The sequence below is a fragment of the Cicer arietinum genome, chromosome 2 (assembly GCF_000331145.2).
Source record: "Cicer arietinum cultivar CDC Frontier isolate Library 1 chromosome 2, Cicar.CDCFrontier_v2.0, whole genome shotgun sequence".
Lineage (NCBI taxonomy): Eukaryota > Viridiplantae > Streptophyta > Magnoliopsida > Fabales > Fabaceae > Cicer > Cicer arietinum.
Genome location: NC_021161.2, coordinates 9,860,847 through 9,873,446, shown reverse-complemented (window position 1 = coordinate 9,873,446; position 12,600 = coordinate 9,860,847).

The following is a 12,600-nucleotide window of genomic DNA, read 5'->3' as shown; positions in this document are numbered from 1 at the left end:
GGAAAGAGAAGGTAGCTATCGTTAAGTAAACGATGAGTCTCCACCCAAAAAGAAAAAGGTTTGTACGAAGAAAGAGGAAATTAAGCAATGAGTGTTTGTGCTCAACTACTCGTACGCGTTACATTACAAAATTCATCAACTACAACAAGTGGTCTACTTTTTTATTTTATTTTAATTCTATTTTTTTTCTTTCTAATTTTTTATTTTTATTTTTAAAAAGAACCAAAGAAATTTATTATATATATACATTAATTGTAGGCCAGCTAAGGAATAGCCATCTAGAAAAAATAATGAAATTTGCTAATATCCAATGTGTATATATTTGATGAATTGAGTCCTAAAAGGCGATATAAAGAAGTGTAACGTCCAGCTGGAGGTAATTCATCATCTTAATATATATAAAAGAACACTTTTAAGGTAATTTTTTACAAGTGTTAAAACAAGAGAGTATTGGGCCATTCAACTTAAAATTTTACTTATTTATGTCTCTACACATACACCAACCACACTTAAAAAAAATACCACACTATTTATTAAAATAAAAAAAATACCACACTACATGTAACTAACGCTTATTAAAGGAATTTTAGAGATTAATTATATATCTATCAAGTAAATAAAAGTACTTTAAAATCGTCTCCAACTTATCATAAAATACTAACAATTTAATGTCTGAATATTTAATTTTTTACGTTGTCAAACACACGAAGGTTCAATAAAGTCCTGAAATTTTATTTTTGAACGTATATATATTTATATTTACTGAATTTTAATTCTAGTTCTGAACTTTTATTTTATTTTTTATAAATATTAGTTTAATGAATTTAATTTTTCTGGTTTGCCGGTTTTTTTTTCCTGGTTTATAGTTTTTTTCTAGTTTAATGCTTTAGTGGTTTTTTTTCCCTATTTTAACTACTTTTTTTTTGTTATTATTACTTTATTTGAGACGAATATGTAAAAACAAATTCAATATTTAATCATTATAATGTTACAAATACTAATGAATCAAAAATTATAAACTTACGTCAAATCTAAACGTTAAATTCATTAAATAATTATTATATATCTAATATAATAATTTAGAATAAGTGTAAGAAATCAATACAAAATTATGTCTTTAAGGTGAGTTAGGGATTAGAGAAAATGAGAGATGTGGTATGTTTAATTAAAAAAATAATAATAATTTTGAGAGACTAAATTGTTGTTTTTTATTATAGGTTAGAGACTATTTTAAATAATTTCATAGTTTAGGGGTTACAAAATGTTACTTAATGGATATAATTAACAGAGAAACTATTTTTATAGATGGGGAGATAGTTTAAGAACTTTTTAATTGATTTTAATAATATAAAGACTAAATTGGTGGAAGAGTATTAGTTTAGAGACAAAATTGATTATTTATTCTAAAAATATATTAATAGTAATATAATTATCTTAAGATTCTTAAATATAATATAATTGTCATATTTCTTTTATCATTGATAGAAATATCACATTTTACATAAATTTCTCAATCTTATCTTAATCTTAATTTTTATTAATTTTAATTTTAACAATGTACACAGAGAGCACAATTTCAAGATATATTTTGACTAGTGTCAATCAATAAGGTCATGGTTGCCAGGACCCTTAAAATATCATTTGATTTTTACCTATTGTGTCTACACTTACACCAATTACCACACTAATAAAAGATATCATATTTGTCACTTGTTTCCAGTTCTATTACTATCGTTGAATTTGTGGGATTTTAGAGAAAATGAGAAAAGAAATAATAAGAATTCAAATATTATTGATAATAATTTTATGCTTATTTGATTACAAAAGACCCAATATTAATCTTTATTTATAGAGATACATAGACTAAATCATGAATCAAGAACAAATCATAATAATAATGAGAGATATACTAAAATATCTCTAGAATTATAGATTGATCTTAGAAAATATATCAAGATGCAGGTGAAGTCATAGAAAATTATTATAAAGATAGTCTAACCTAATAACATGAATGATCATTTGTCTGAGAGAAGTTCATGGCAAACAGTCAAAGAAAACAGGGTCCATCCTTCCAAAATACTACATTTGGAAGTCCAAAAATATTTAAACTTGAATCTATTTCAAGGAGAGAGAAATGAGAATAGAACATTTGGGACAAAGATGAGACCAAGCTAAAGTGTGATTCATAAAAATAAAAGGCACTGTCAGAAATGATCATCATTGAAAAAAGAAGTCGTCAAAAATATGATTCATATGTTGAAAAAGAGACACCACCGGAATGATCGTCGATGGAAATAGAAGTCAATGTTATAGTTTATTAAAAAGAACTAAATTATATGACAAACATCGAAGAAGAAGTCGCACGACTCTAACGAAACGAAGCAATGATATGTTAACAGAGCGAGAAAATGTGTCCAAAATAGGAGAGATAACGATTGTTAGAACAAGAACACATATTTTCGTTGATCAAAATTAGATAGTAAGGGAAAATATGGAACTGTGAGGCCGAGGTGAGATAAATTGAGAAAGAATGGTCGAAATAGGCTTTAGATACCATGTTGAAGTTGTGAGATTTTAGATAAAAATAATAAGAACTCAAATATTATTGATAATAGTTTTATACTGACTTGAATTTTTGTTGCGAGGTAGTTCAAAGTTTTTCCTTATGATTTTTTTTTTCTATTGTATCTCTTGTCATGGTGTTTTGGATTCGAGCACCCTTTGCACTCGCTTTACTGAATATATGTTATAGTTTTATATAAAAGATGAAAGATCGAGTCTTTCTCTAGGGGAAATAAAGTTGAGGAGGAAGAACTATTCAGAATCATGACAAATTGATGAAGATTAAAGATAGTTTGATGTTTCAGGTGTTCAAATATAGGTAGCTAAAAAAGATGTTGAATATATAGATACTTTCACACTTGTGTCAAAACTAGGAAGACTGAGAATAAAATATTTGTAATGAGAGTTAGGAATGTATTGGCCGAACATTCAATGGCAATTCGCGTTGAGGTTTAGAGGTGCTTATTAGAGCACTTTGATTAGGATGTACAGAAAAATCACATTCTTGATGGAGTTATATTTCTAGTTATATTGGAAGTTTATAATGACTTTTTACAAGCCCTCTTTTCCATATCAGAGATATAAGAGATGATAATTTTTTTTAGATGAATATAAGATATGTGGTCCGTAAAGTTTAAATTTTAGTGTCATAAAGTCCTTTTGGATCTTATATTTTAACGAGATTTAGATTTTCTTGAAGAATTATTTTCTAGAATGCTAACATTATAAAAAGTTTTATATATTATTTCGTTAGTCCACCGTTTATTGAGATTTTATATCTTATGTCTCTCATATTATGTATTTATTAAAACTAAATACTAGTACTAAGGCTTTAGAGGCACGATTCAAATAAGGGATTGATTCAATTATTAATTGTAATCAATATTCATTAAGTATTTTTAGGATTATTTTCTAACGAGATACATATTTTAGTTGAAGGATTATATTTTCAAATATTTGTGTCGTCAAAAGTTTTTTGTTTTATTTCATTCGTGCACAATTTATTATTTAGGAATTTATATCATATGTTTTCTATAGTGTATTTATATAAACTAGTATCAAGGTATTAGTAGTGAGGTTGGGATAAGTAATAGATTATCTTATTGGTCCTTAACATTATTCTTTTATTTGAGGAAGCATCATTCATTTGGAGTGCATTTTACAATGTTTTTTGTACTAAAAGTGTTGTTGTATAATATTTTAAAATTAACGGATGATACAATAACGTTTTTTTGACAAACGTTTTTGCAAAAGCACTGTTGTAGGTCATATAAGGTCATAATATTTACAGCGTTTTTGCTGAAAGTGCTGTTGTAGGATCACATAACGCTTTCACATAATGTTTACAACGCTTTTAGAGCGCTTTGGATATGAGCACTGTAAAATATAGCGCTCTCACATAATGTTTACAACGCTTTTTAGAGCGCTTTGTATACAAGCGTTGTAAATTATAACGCTTCCACATTATATTTAAAGCGTTTTTAGAGCGCTTTGTATATAAGCGCTGTAAAATATATAGTTTTCACATAATTACAGGGTCTTTTAGAGCGCTTTGTATATAAGCGTAGTAAAATGATGCGTATTTGATAAAAATAATTCCCTTTAAATAAATAAGAACATATTTAATACGTTATCTCCCTAACCCTACGAACTCTCCTCTCCTCTATTGTGCGAACCCTCCTCTACTATGCACTGTCTTCTTGTTGAACTCTCATCTACTGCTCCTTTACTGTGCGCCAATTTCTACTGAGTGATTGTTGTCTCAGGTATTGTATTTATTAATTTGTTGTTGTCACTAAAACTGATAAATTGCTATCTGATAAATCATATAAAAACTTTTTTTTTTAAAATATGTTCGATCCGTTCTGTTTTGAAATCAGACTTGTATGCATAATCTTGAACCTTTGTTTCCAATATTAAACTATATATATTATAGATTGGTATAATGTTATTAGTAGCTTGTCATTTTTGTAACACTGCATTCATATTGGTCATATAAAATGGACTGGAAATGGATGTCTGTCAATCAATTGTCAAAATTAAGAGTATGAAAATAGAGTGAAGAAGTTTGTTGAGTTTGTAGTGAAGAATGCAAAAGACCCAAATCGAATCATTTGTCCTTGTTTAAAATATTGTTTTGGAAAACGCGTTAGAGCAGATCAATTGGAAGGACATTTAGCATGGCATGGAATTGGTCAAAGCTATACATGTTGTATAAGACATGGTAAGAAAAAAAAGGGAACACTAATTTTGAGAATGGTTCAACATATGGTTCAAATGATTTCGACATAGATACATATGAGTGAAACCGAGTTGAGGAGATTGCAAAAGTAGTTGAAGAAGATCTTCGGGATTGTCCTAAAATGTTTGAGAGTTTTTTTAGTGATGCAGAGAAACTATTATATAATGGTTGTACTAAATTCACAAGACTATCGGCGATATTGATGTTGTACAACTTAAAAGCGATTAATGGATGGTCTGATAAAAGCTTCACAAAATTAATAACACTCCTAAAAGATATGTTGTCAGATGATAATGAACTTTCCAATCGAACCTATGAGGCTAAACGAATTTTGTGCTCTATTGGCATGAGTTACAAAAGGATTCATGCGTGTCCTAATGATTGCATTTTGTTACAAAATGAATATGAATTACTAGAGGCGTGTCCGAAATACAATGTCTCTCGATATAAGAAGAAAAAATTTACTCCAACAAAATTCGTGCGGTATTTTCCTATAATACCAAGATTTAGGTGCATCTATCATAGTGAAGAAGATTCAAAACACTTGACATGACATGCAAATGAAAGAATTATAGATGAAAAGTTTCTACACCGTGCAGATTCTCCATAATAGGCAAAAATTGATCACGAGTATCCTGATTTCGGGAGAGAGTCAAGAAATCTACGACTTGCACTTTCTACTGATGAAATGAATCTGCATGGTCTTCAAAGCATCTCACACGGCACGTGACCTGTGATTTTGTTGATTTATAACCTACCTTCATGGTTATGTATGAAGTGTAAGTTTATGATGTTATCTCTGTTCATTTCTGGATCTAAACAACAGGGAAATGATATCGACGTATACTTGACTCCTTTAATTTAAGATTTAAAAAATATGTGGGAGACAAGTGTGGAATTTTATGATGGGTATAAGAAATAATGTTTAAATTTGAGGGTTGTGTTGTTCGGCACAATTAATGATTTTCCAACATATGGTAATTTATCAGAGTTTAGGATTAAAGGCCAGTGTGCATGTCCTATATGTGAAGAAAATACAGATTGGATGTGGTTGAAACATTGTAAGAAAAACGTATTTCTTGGACATCGTAGACTTTTATAGTAATCAGTATCGTGAGTGGAGAAATGCATTCAATGGAAAATCAGAGGAATGTACTGCTCCTTTAGCACCACTAGATATCAAATATTTGAAAAAGTACAAGATTTGACCAATAAATTTAGCAAACCCTTTGCGGGAGAGCTTGTCAAAACTTAATGGGAGAAAAAATCAATTTTTTTTTTGAATTGTTATATCAGAAGTCATTGTATATAAAACACTTTTAAGATAACTTTTTACAAGTGTTAAAACAATAGAGTATTGTTGCTAGTCAACTTAAAATTTTACTTATTTATGTCTCTACACATACACCGACCACACTTAGAAAAAATACCACACTATTTATTATAAAAATAAATACCACACTAGATATAACTAACGCTTGTTAAAGGAATTGTAGAGATTTATTATATATACATCAATTTAATCTAAAAAATAATAGTCTCTCGTCCATTTTATAAAGTATTAAAATCAACTAAAAGATTGCTAAATTATTTTTTTATCCATCAAATTAATTTTTACGTCAGTTGTATCGGCTAAGTGGTCGTTAGTAATTCTTAAACTATAAAAGTACTTTAAAATTCTCTCTGACCTATCATAAAATACTAACAATTTAGTGCCTGAAAGTTTTATTTTTTTATTATTGTCAAACACATGAAAGTTCAATAAAGTCTTGAAATTCTATTTTTGAACTGATATATGTTTATATTTACTGAATTGATTAATTATAGTTAACTAAACTTTTATTTTATTTCTTATAAATATTAGTTTAATGAATTTGAATTTTTCTTGTTTACTGGTTTGCGGGGTTTTTTTATGGTTTATTATTTTTTTTTCTAGTTTACTGGTTTATTGGTTTTTTTTTCCCTATTTTTAACTACTTTTTTGGTTATTATTACTTTATTTGAGACCAAGATGTAAAATTTATTTTTAATATTTAATCATTATATGTTACAAATACTAATGAACCAAAAATTACAAACTTACGTCAAATCTAAATGTTAAATTCATTAAGTAATTATTATATATCTAATATGATAATTTAGAATAAGTGTAAGAAATCAATACAAGGTTGGATTTGAAGATATTAGGGCAAGAATAAAAAAGAGAATTTGGTAATAATTCAATAAAGGATTTCAGTAACTAGGATCCAATTAGACACTAAGGTTGGATTCGAAGTGAAACTCATCCTTGACATTTTCTTATTATAAAGGATCAAAATTGTTATTGTTTTTAATTTTAAATATTATTTCAATCAATTTGGGAACTTTTTGTTCAATTTTAGTAATTAAATATAAGTCCATAGTAAAACACAATCCTTAAGTTCGACACTCGGTATTACCATTTTAATTATTACTTGCAACGATTCAGTACACTTGCTGAAACGCTATCATTTTCATTTGAAACATTTGCAATACTCTCTCAATATAGTGTTCTTGTGACATTCAAAGTTTCTTCTCCTTTTTGTCACACATGATTCTTATGCCAAGAATCTGTTTAGTTGCTCCTGTGTCTTTCATGGCAAAAGACTCATTCAACTGCTTCTTTAACTTGTCAATCTTGAAAATGTTTTTCCCAACAATAAGTATGTGATCAACATATAATAATAGGATAATGAAATCATCATTAGAAAATTTTCTAACAAATACACAATGGTCAGAAGTAGTCTTCATGTATCCTTGGTCACACATAACAGACTCAAAAATTTTGTACCACTGCCTTGGAGCTTTCTTCAAACCGTATAGACTATTTCTTAGTCTACACACATAGTCTTCCTTGCCTTCAACAAGAAAACCATCAGGTTGATTCATGTAAATCTCTTCCTATAAATCACCATGAAGGAAAGCCGTTTTTACATCTATTTGTTCTACCTCTAAGTCAAGAGTAGCTGCCAAACTCAACACGGTTCTAATTGATGACATTTTTAACATATGTGAGAAAATCTCATTAAAATCAACACCCTTTCTTTGACGGAAACATTTCACCCCTAATCTGACTTTATACCTCAGAGACTTTGAGTTACTCCCGAGTTTTACTCTATAGATCCACCTGTTTTTCAAAGCCCTCTTGCCTTTTTGAAATTTCACCAAATCATAAGTGTGATTATCATGCAAGGATTTCATCTCATCATGCATTGCATCCAACCACTTTTGACTTTCTTCACTCTCCATGGCCTCTCGAAAACGCTCAGGTTCACCTTCATTAGTCAAATTCGCATACTCGTTAGAACTATACCTTGTAGATGGTTGTCTCTGCCTCTTAGACCTCCTAAGTTAGGTTAGAGATGATTCAAAAGCATCACTAAGATTCTCATTGTGTGACAACTCATGATCTTCACTAGGTTAGATATTTACCTCATCTCTAAGTCGATGATCATCAACACAATCATGTGGCTCATCATTATCAACATTACCATCAGCAATATCCAAATCAGGAATAGGTGACCGAACTGGATCACCAGCAGCTAAGACGTTATCTCTCTTAGGTGTAGTCTTCTCCAGATTATCAATGTTTCAATAGTTTGGTCTTCCATGAACACTATAGTACCCGAATTTTGTCCAATTATTATAAATAATTCAAAAGGGTAATAATATCTATTTTATCATAATATATCAAATTTTGTGATACAAAAAAGGGAAATATATATTAAGAAAAGGAAATAAAAATAATTACAATAAATAGACTCATCAATTTACAATGCTAAATCAAATCACAATTTTAAATTACAGTTACAATTTTAAGCCAAACCAAAGTATAGCCAAATTAATTTACAACCATTAATATTAAGTCAAATTAAATTACAATTTAAAAACAAAACAGAAAAAGTCATTTTTTATGTTGCCTTGCCAGCTGCTACATACCTTGTTTGCTTTCCTTTTGTTGCATTACCTTGCTTTTGCTCCAACTGTCTGCCTTATTTGAATTTTTTGTTGTTGCACTGCTTGAAGCACAATCCTTGTGCCTTTTGTAACTAATTAAAAACATAATTTTTACTATTCAGCCTTTGTACACATGATAAAAACTAAAAGACAAAATTATGAGTTTGAAACAGAAAAAAAGCTAAAAGACAAATGTGGTTGAATCATGTACAAAAATTGACCAAATATGCAAATAAAATGCTCTTTAACCTAACAAACCAACTCTATCCAAACAGATGAACATAATCAGATAAAAACAAATAAATCTAAAATCGTGAATGGCAGAATAACTCAGATTATGAGCAAAGAAATTAAACATCAAACAAGAAATTGGTGGAGAAGGACAAAGGCAAGCAAGAAAGCAACTAAACAGATAAAAAAAAACTCTATAAATACATCTTCTTTAAATTTCATAAGGGGAGGAAAAAAAGATAGAGAAAAAGAAAGAGAGATCGAACACCAATAGAAAAATACCTAATAGAAAAAGAAGAAAACAGAGTAGTAGCAAAAGCAAACAAGCAAGAAGAAGAGTTAAGGTGAACTTTTTTTTTTCTTCTCTTTACATCATAATTGTTCTGTTTTTTTTTATAAAAAATGTAAAGTTATGATTTAAAGGAGTAAGAAAAAGGATAACATATTGAAAAATAAAAAGGGAATAGAAAACTTACACCTTTGTACTGTCGCCGTCACTGCCGGAACGACAACTATGTTTTTGGGAGCGACCGCACCCTCCTCCTCAGTTTACTCCTCTCATTCGGCCTTTCCTTTTTCCAGATTTTCGACGAAATCTTTAAATTGGGGTTGGGGAAATTACTTTCGGTAAAGATGTTACTTCCCGTATTCGAAAATAATAAGGATGAGTATATGCATCAATGGTTTAATCGAATGTTAGTGCTAGAGGTGATTAAATTTTTCAGTTTTAAAATTAGAGCGGCTATTGAAGAAAGCCTGTTGAATGTGACGAAATTGCTTTTGTTCAGCAGCCGCCTCTCAGTTTGTAAGTGTATTAGGGTTAGGGCTTCACTATAGGTCTTACAATTTTTCTTTTTTTAAGTTTTAATTTAAGTTCAGCTGGGCTCCAAAAACAAATATGAATTTGTCAATCTTAGCCCATTTAGATTTTTTTGTTTTTTTCCTTATTTTTTTTTTAAATTTTATTTGTTTCATAAATATACAAATTAAATTTTACAAAAAACACCAATAAATATTATATTAAAGATTAATTAGATGGGGCATTTTTTTAATCTTTGAGTTATTAGGACACAAGTGGTACAACTTGATAATTCTAAAACTCTTTTTATTTACTTATTCATTTATTTATTTATTTTAATGAACTAATCTAAAATCGAATTATAAATTTGATGTGGTATTATTTTTTATCTTTGAGTTGTTAAGACACATATTGTACAACTTGGTGGTTTTTAAATTCATATGAAACTCAATAATAATATAAAATATTTTTAAGAGGATTAAACTAGATGTGACATTTTCTTCACTCCTTGAGTCTTGAGACACAAGTTGTACAACTTGATCGTCCTAAAACTCATATTTTAAAATATTTATTCAAATCAAACTCTTTATTTTTCTATTTTTGTCAAAACATTTTTTTTATCACAAAACAAATTTTCTTTAAAATACACTCAACACATCCGTATTTTTTTATAATTAAGAACTATGTAGCTATGATTTCTCCATTGCACCGGCAGATACGTAGGAGCAAGATCGCATTCTTGTCAAGCGCATTAATAATTTTTATTTTATTTTCGTCTTTTATTTCTTAAGCACACATTTATTTCAAAATCATATTAAAAAAATAGTAATAAATATAATTCATATTTAATAATAAGGAGAAATAAATATACTAAGTTAATATTAATCTTGCACAATTAATTATAGGTAACCGTATTTTAACGGATGTCATAGGGTGCTAATACCTTCCCTACGCATAATCGACTCCCAAACTCAAAATTTGGTTTCAAATGCCATTTTTTATTTTTCCCTATTTTTTTAAAGGTTTTCCAATGTTTTCCCTATTTTAAAATAAATTTTAGTGGCGACTCCATTGAATTTCGAGAAACACTCGAAATTTCAAGTTGCGACAGTTGTCGACTTCGCTGGGGAAAATTTAGAGAGTCAAGCCTAACAAATTAATTATGCATAATTTTTAACTTTTTCTATATTTGTTTGTTTTTTCATTTTACTTTTTATTTTATTTTATTTTATGTGTTTATTATTTCTTAATAAGTATTAGTTGGCATTATTATTATTATTATTATTATTATTATTATTATTATTATTATTATTATTTATTCATTTTTAAACTTGTAGATCATTTATTTATTTATTTATTTTATTATATATGTTTTATTATCGTTATGGAGTTATTGAATCATACTTATTCTACACCCTACACTTTTACTAAGACACACACTTATGAATGGAACCTTACACCAGGGTTTGAACAAAACTTAAGTTTAGTTTCGAGGTTGTGTAGTGGTAGCCTTCTAGATGTACATCCTATTTGGTTAGCATGAAAATATCACCTAGAGTTTGATCTTGTTGAGGGTATTGTCACTCCAAACAGTTTACCTATTGTTGTTGACAATATTCCAAAATGAGATTATTGGCTCTACGAACCGTGTTTAGAACTATAGAGCCACCCTTGTGAGAGTTTCACTACACAAGCAAATAGACCATTTCATCATAAGAATATCCATGTAAGCAAAAAAATCTCTCATACATTCATTCAAAATGTTGTATATTCACAACAATCATTCTACATAACTGCATTCATATCTCATGACATGACATTGTTTCTTTTGGAAAATGAATTGGCATTTTGCATCAATTTTCAGGATTGTTGGGGTATCATAAGAACCTTAGTCACGTGTTAAATTAAAGTGGACAATGGGATTGGAAAAGAGAAAAACTTTACTTTTAAAGTTCAAGCAACCTAATTTGAATATGGGAAGATCCTAAATATGGGAAGATCCTAAATCTATTGGCAGTGAATGTGCAAATAGGGACCCTCACGGCGTTGGCTCAGTATTACGACCATCTCTTAAGATGTTTTACCTTTCAAGACTTTCAGTTGGCCCCGACATTAGAGGAATTTGAGCGAATATTGGGTTACTCCCTAGAGAAAGGAAATCCTTATCGATATACAGGGCAACCACCGAGTTTGGATGCAATTTCTGAAGTGTTGAAAATCGACATAAGAGAGTTGGCAAGTACAAAATAGGAAAAATGAGCCATTCATGGTTTTTCAAGAAAATATCTAGAGCAAAAGTGTTAGGATTTAGCCGTTAAAAAAGAATGGAGTACTTTTGTAGATGTTTTGGCTCTAATTATCGATGATATTGTTTTATTCCCAAACCTTGATAATTTTGTAGATTTTGTTGCCATTAATCTCTTCTTAGCTTTTAACAAACATAAACAAAATCCAGTTCCCGCGATTCTTGCTGATGTATACTACTCTCTACATATGCGACATGAGAAGAAAGGGGAACAATTATGTGTTGTGTTCCAATGTTGTATTCATGGTTCATGTCTCATCTCTTTAAGAAAGGGTATCATGTTGGAATTAAAAATAATCGTGAAATTCTATATTTTAGAAGAGCTTATAAAAGCAATTAGAGGAATAATGTATATGGTCTCGAAGCTTTTGATATGTGTTTGGTTGCCGATGTGACTATCCCTCTAAAATTCAAGGTTCCCGAGTTTGAAAAATTCAAAGGCGCCACATGTCCTAAAATCATTTGACTATGTATAGCAGAAAAATG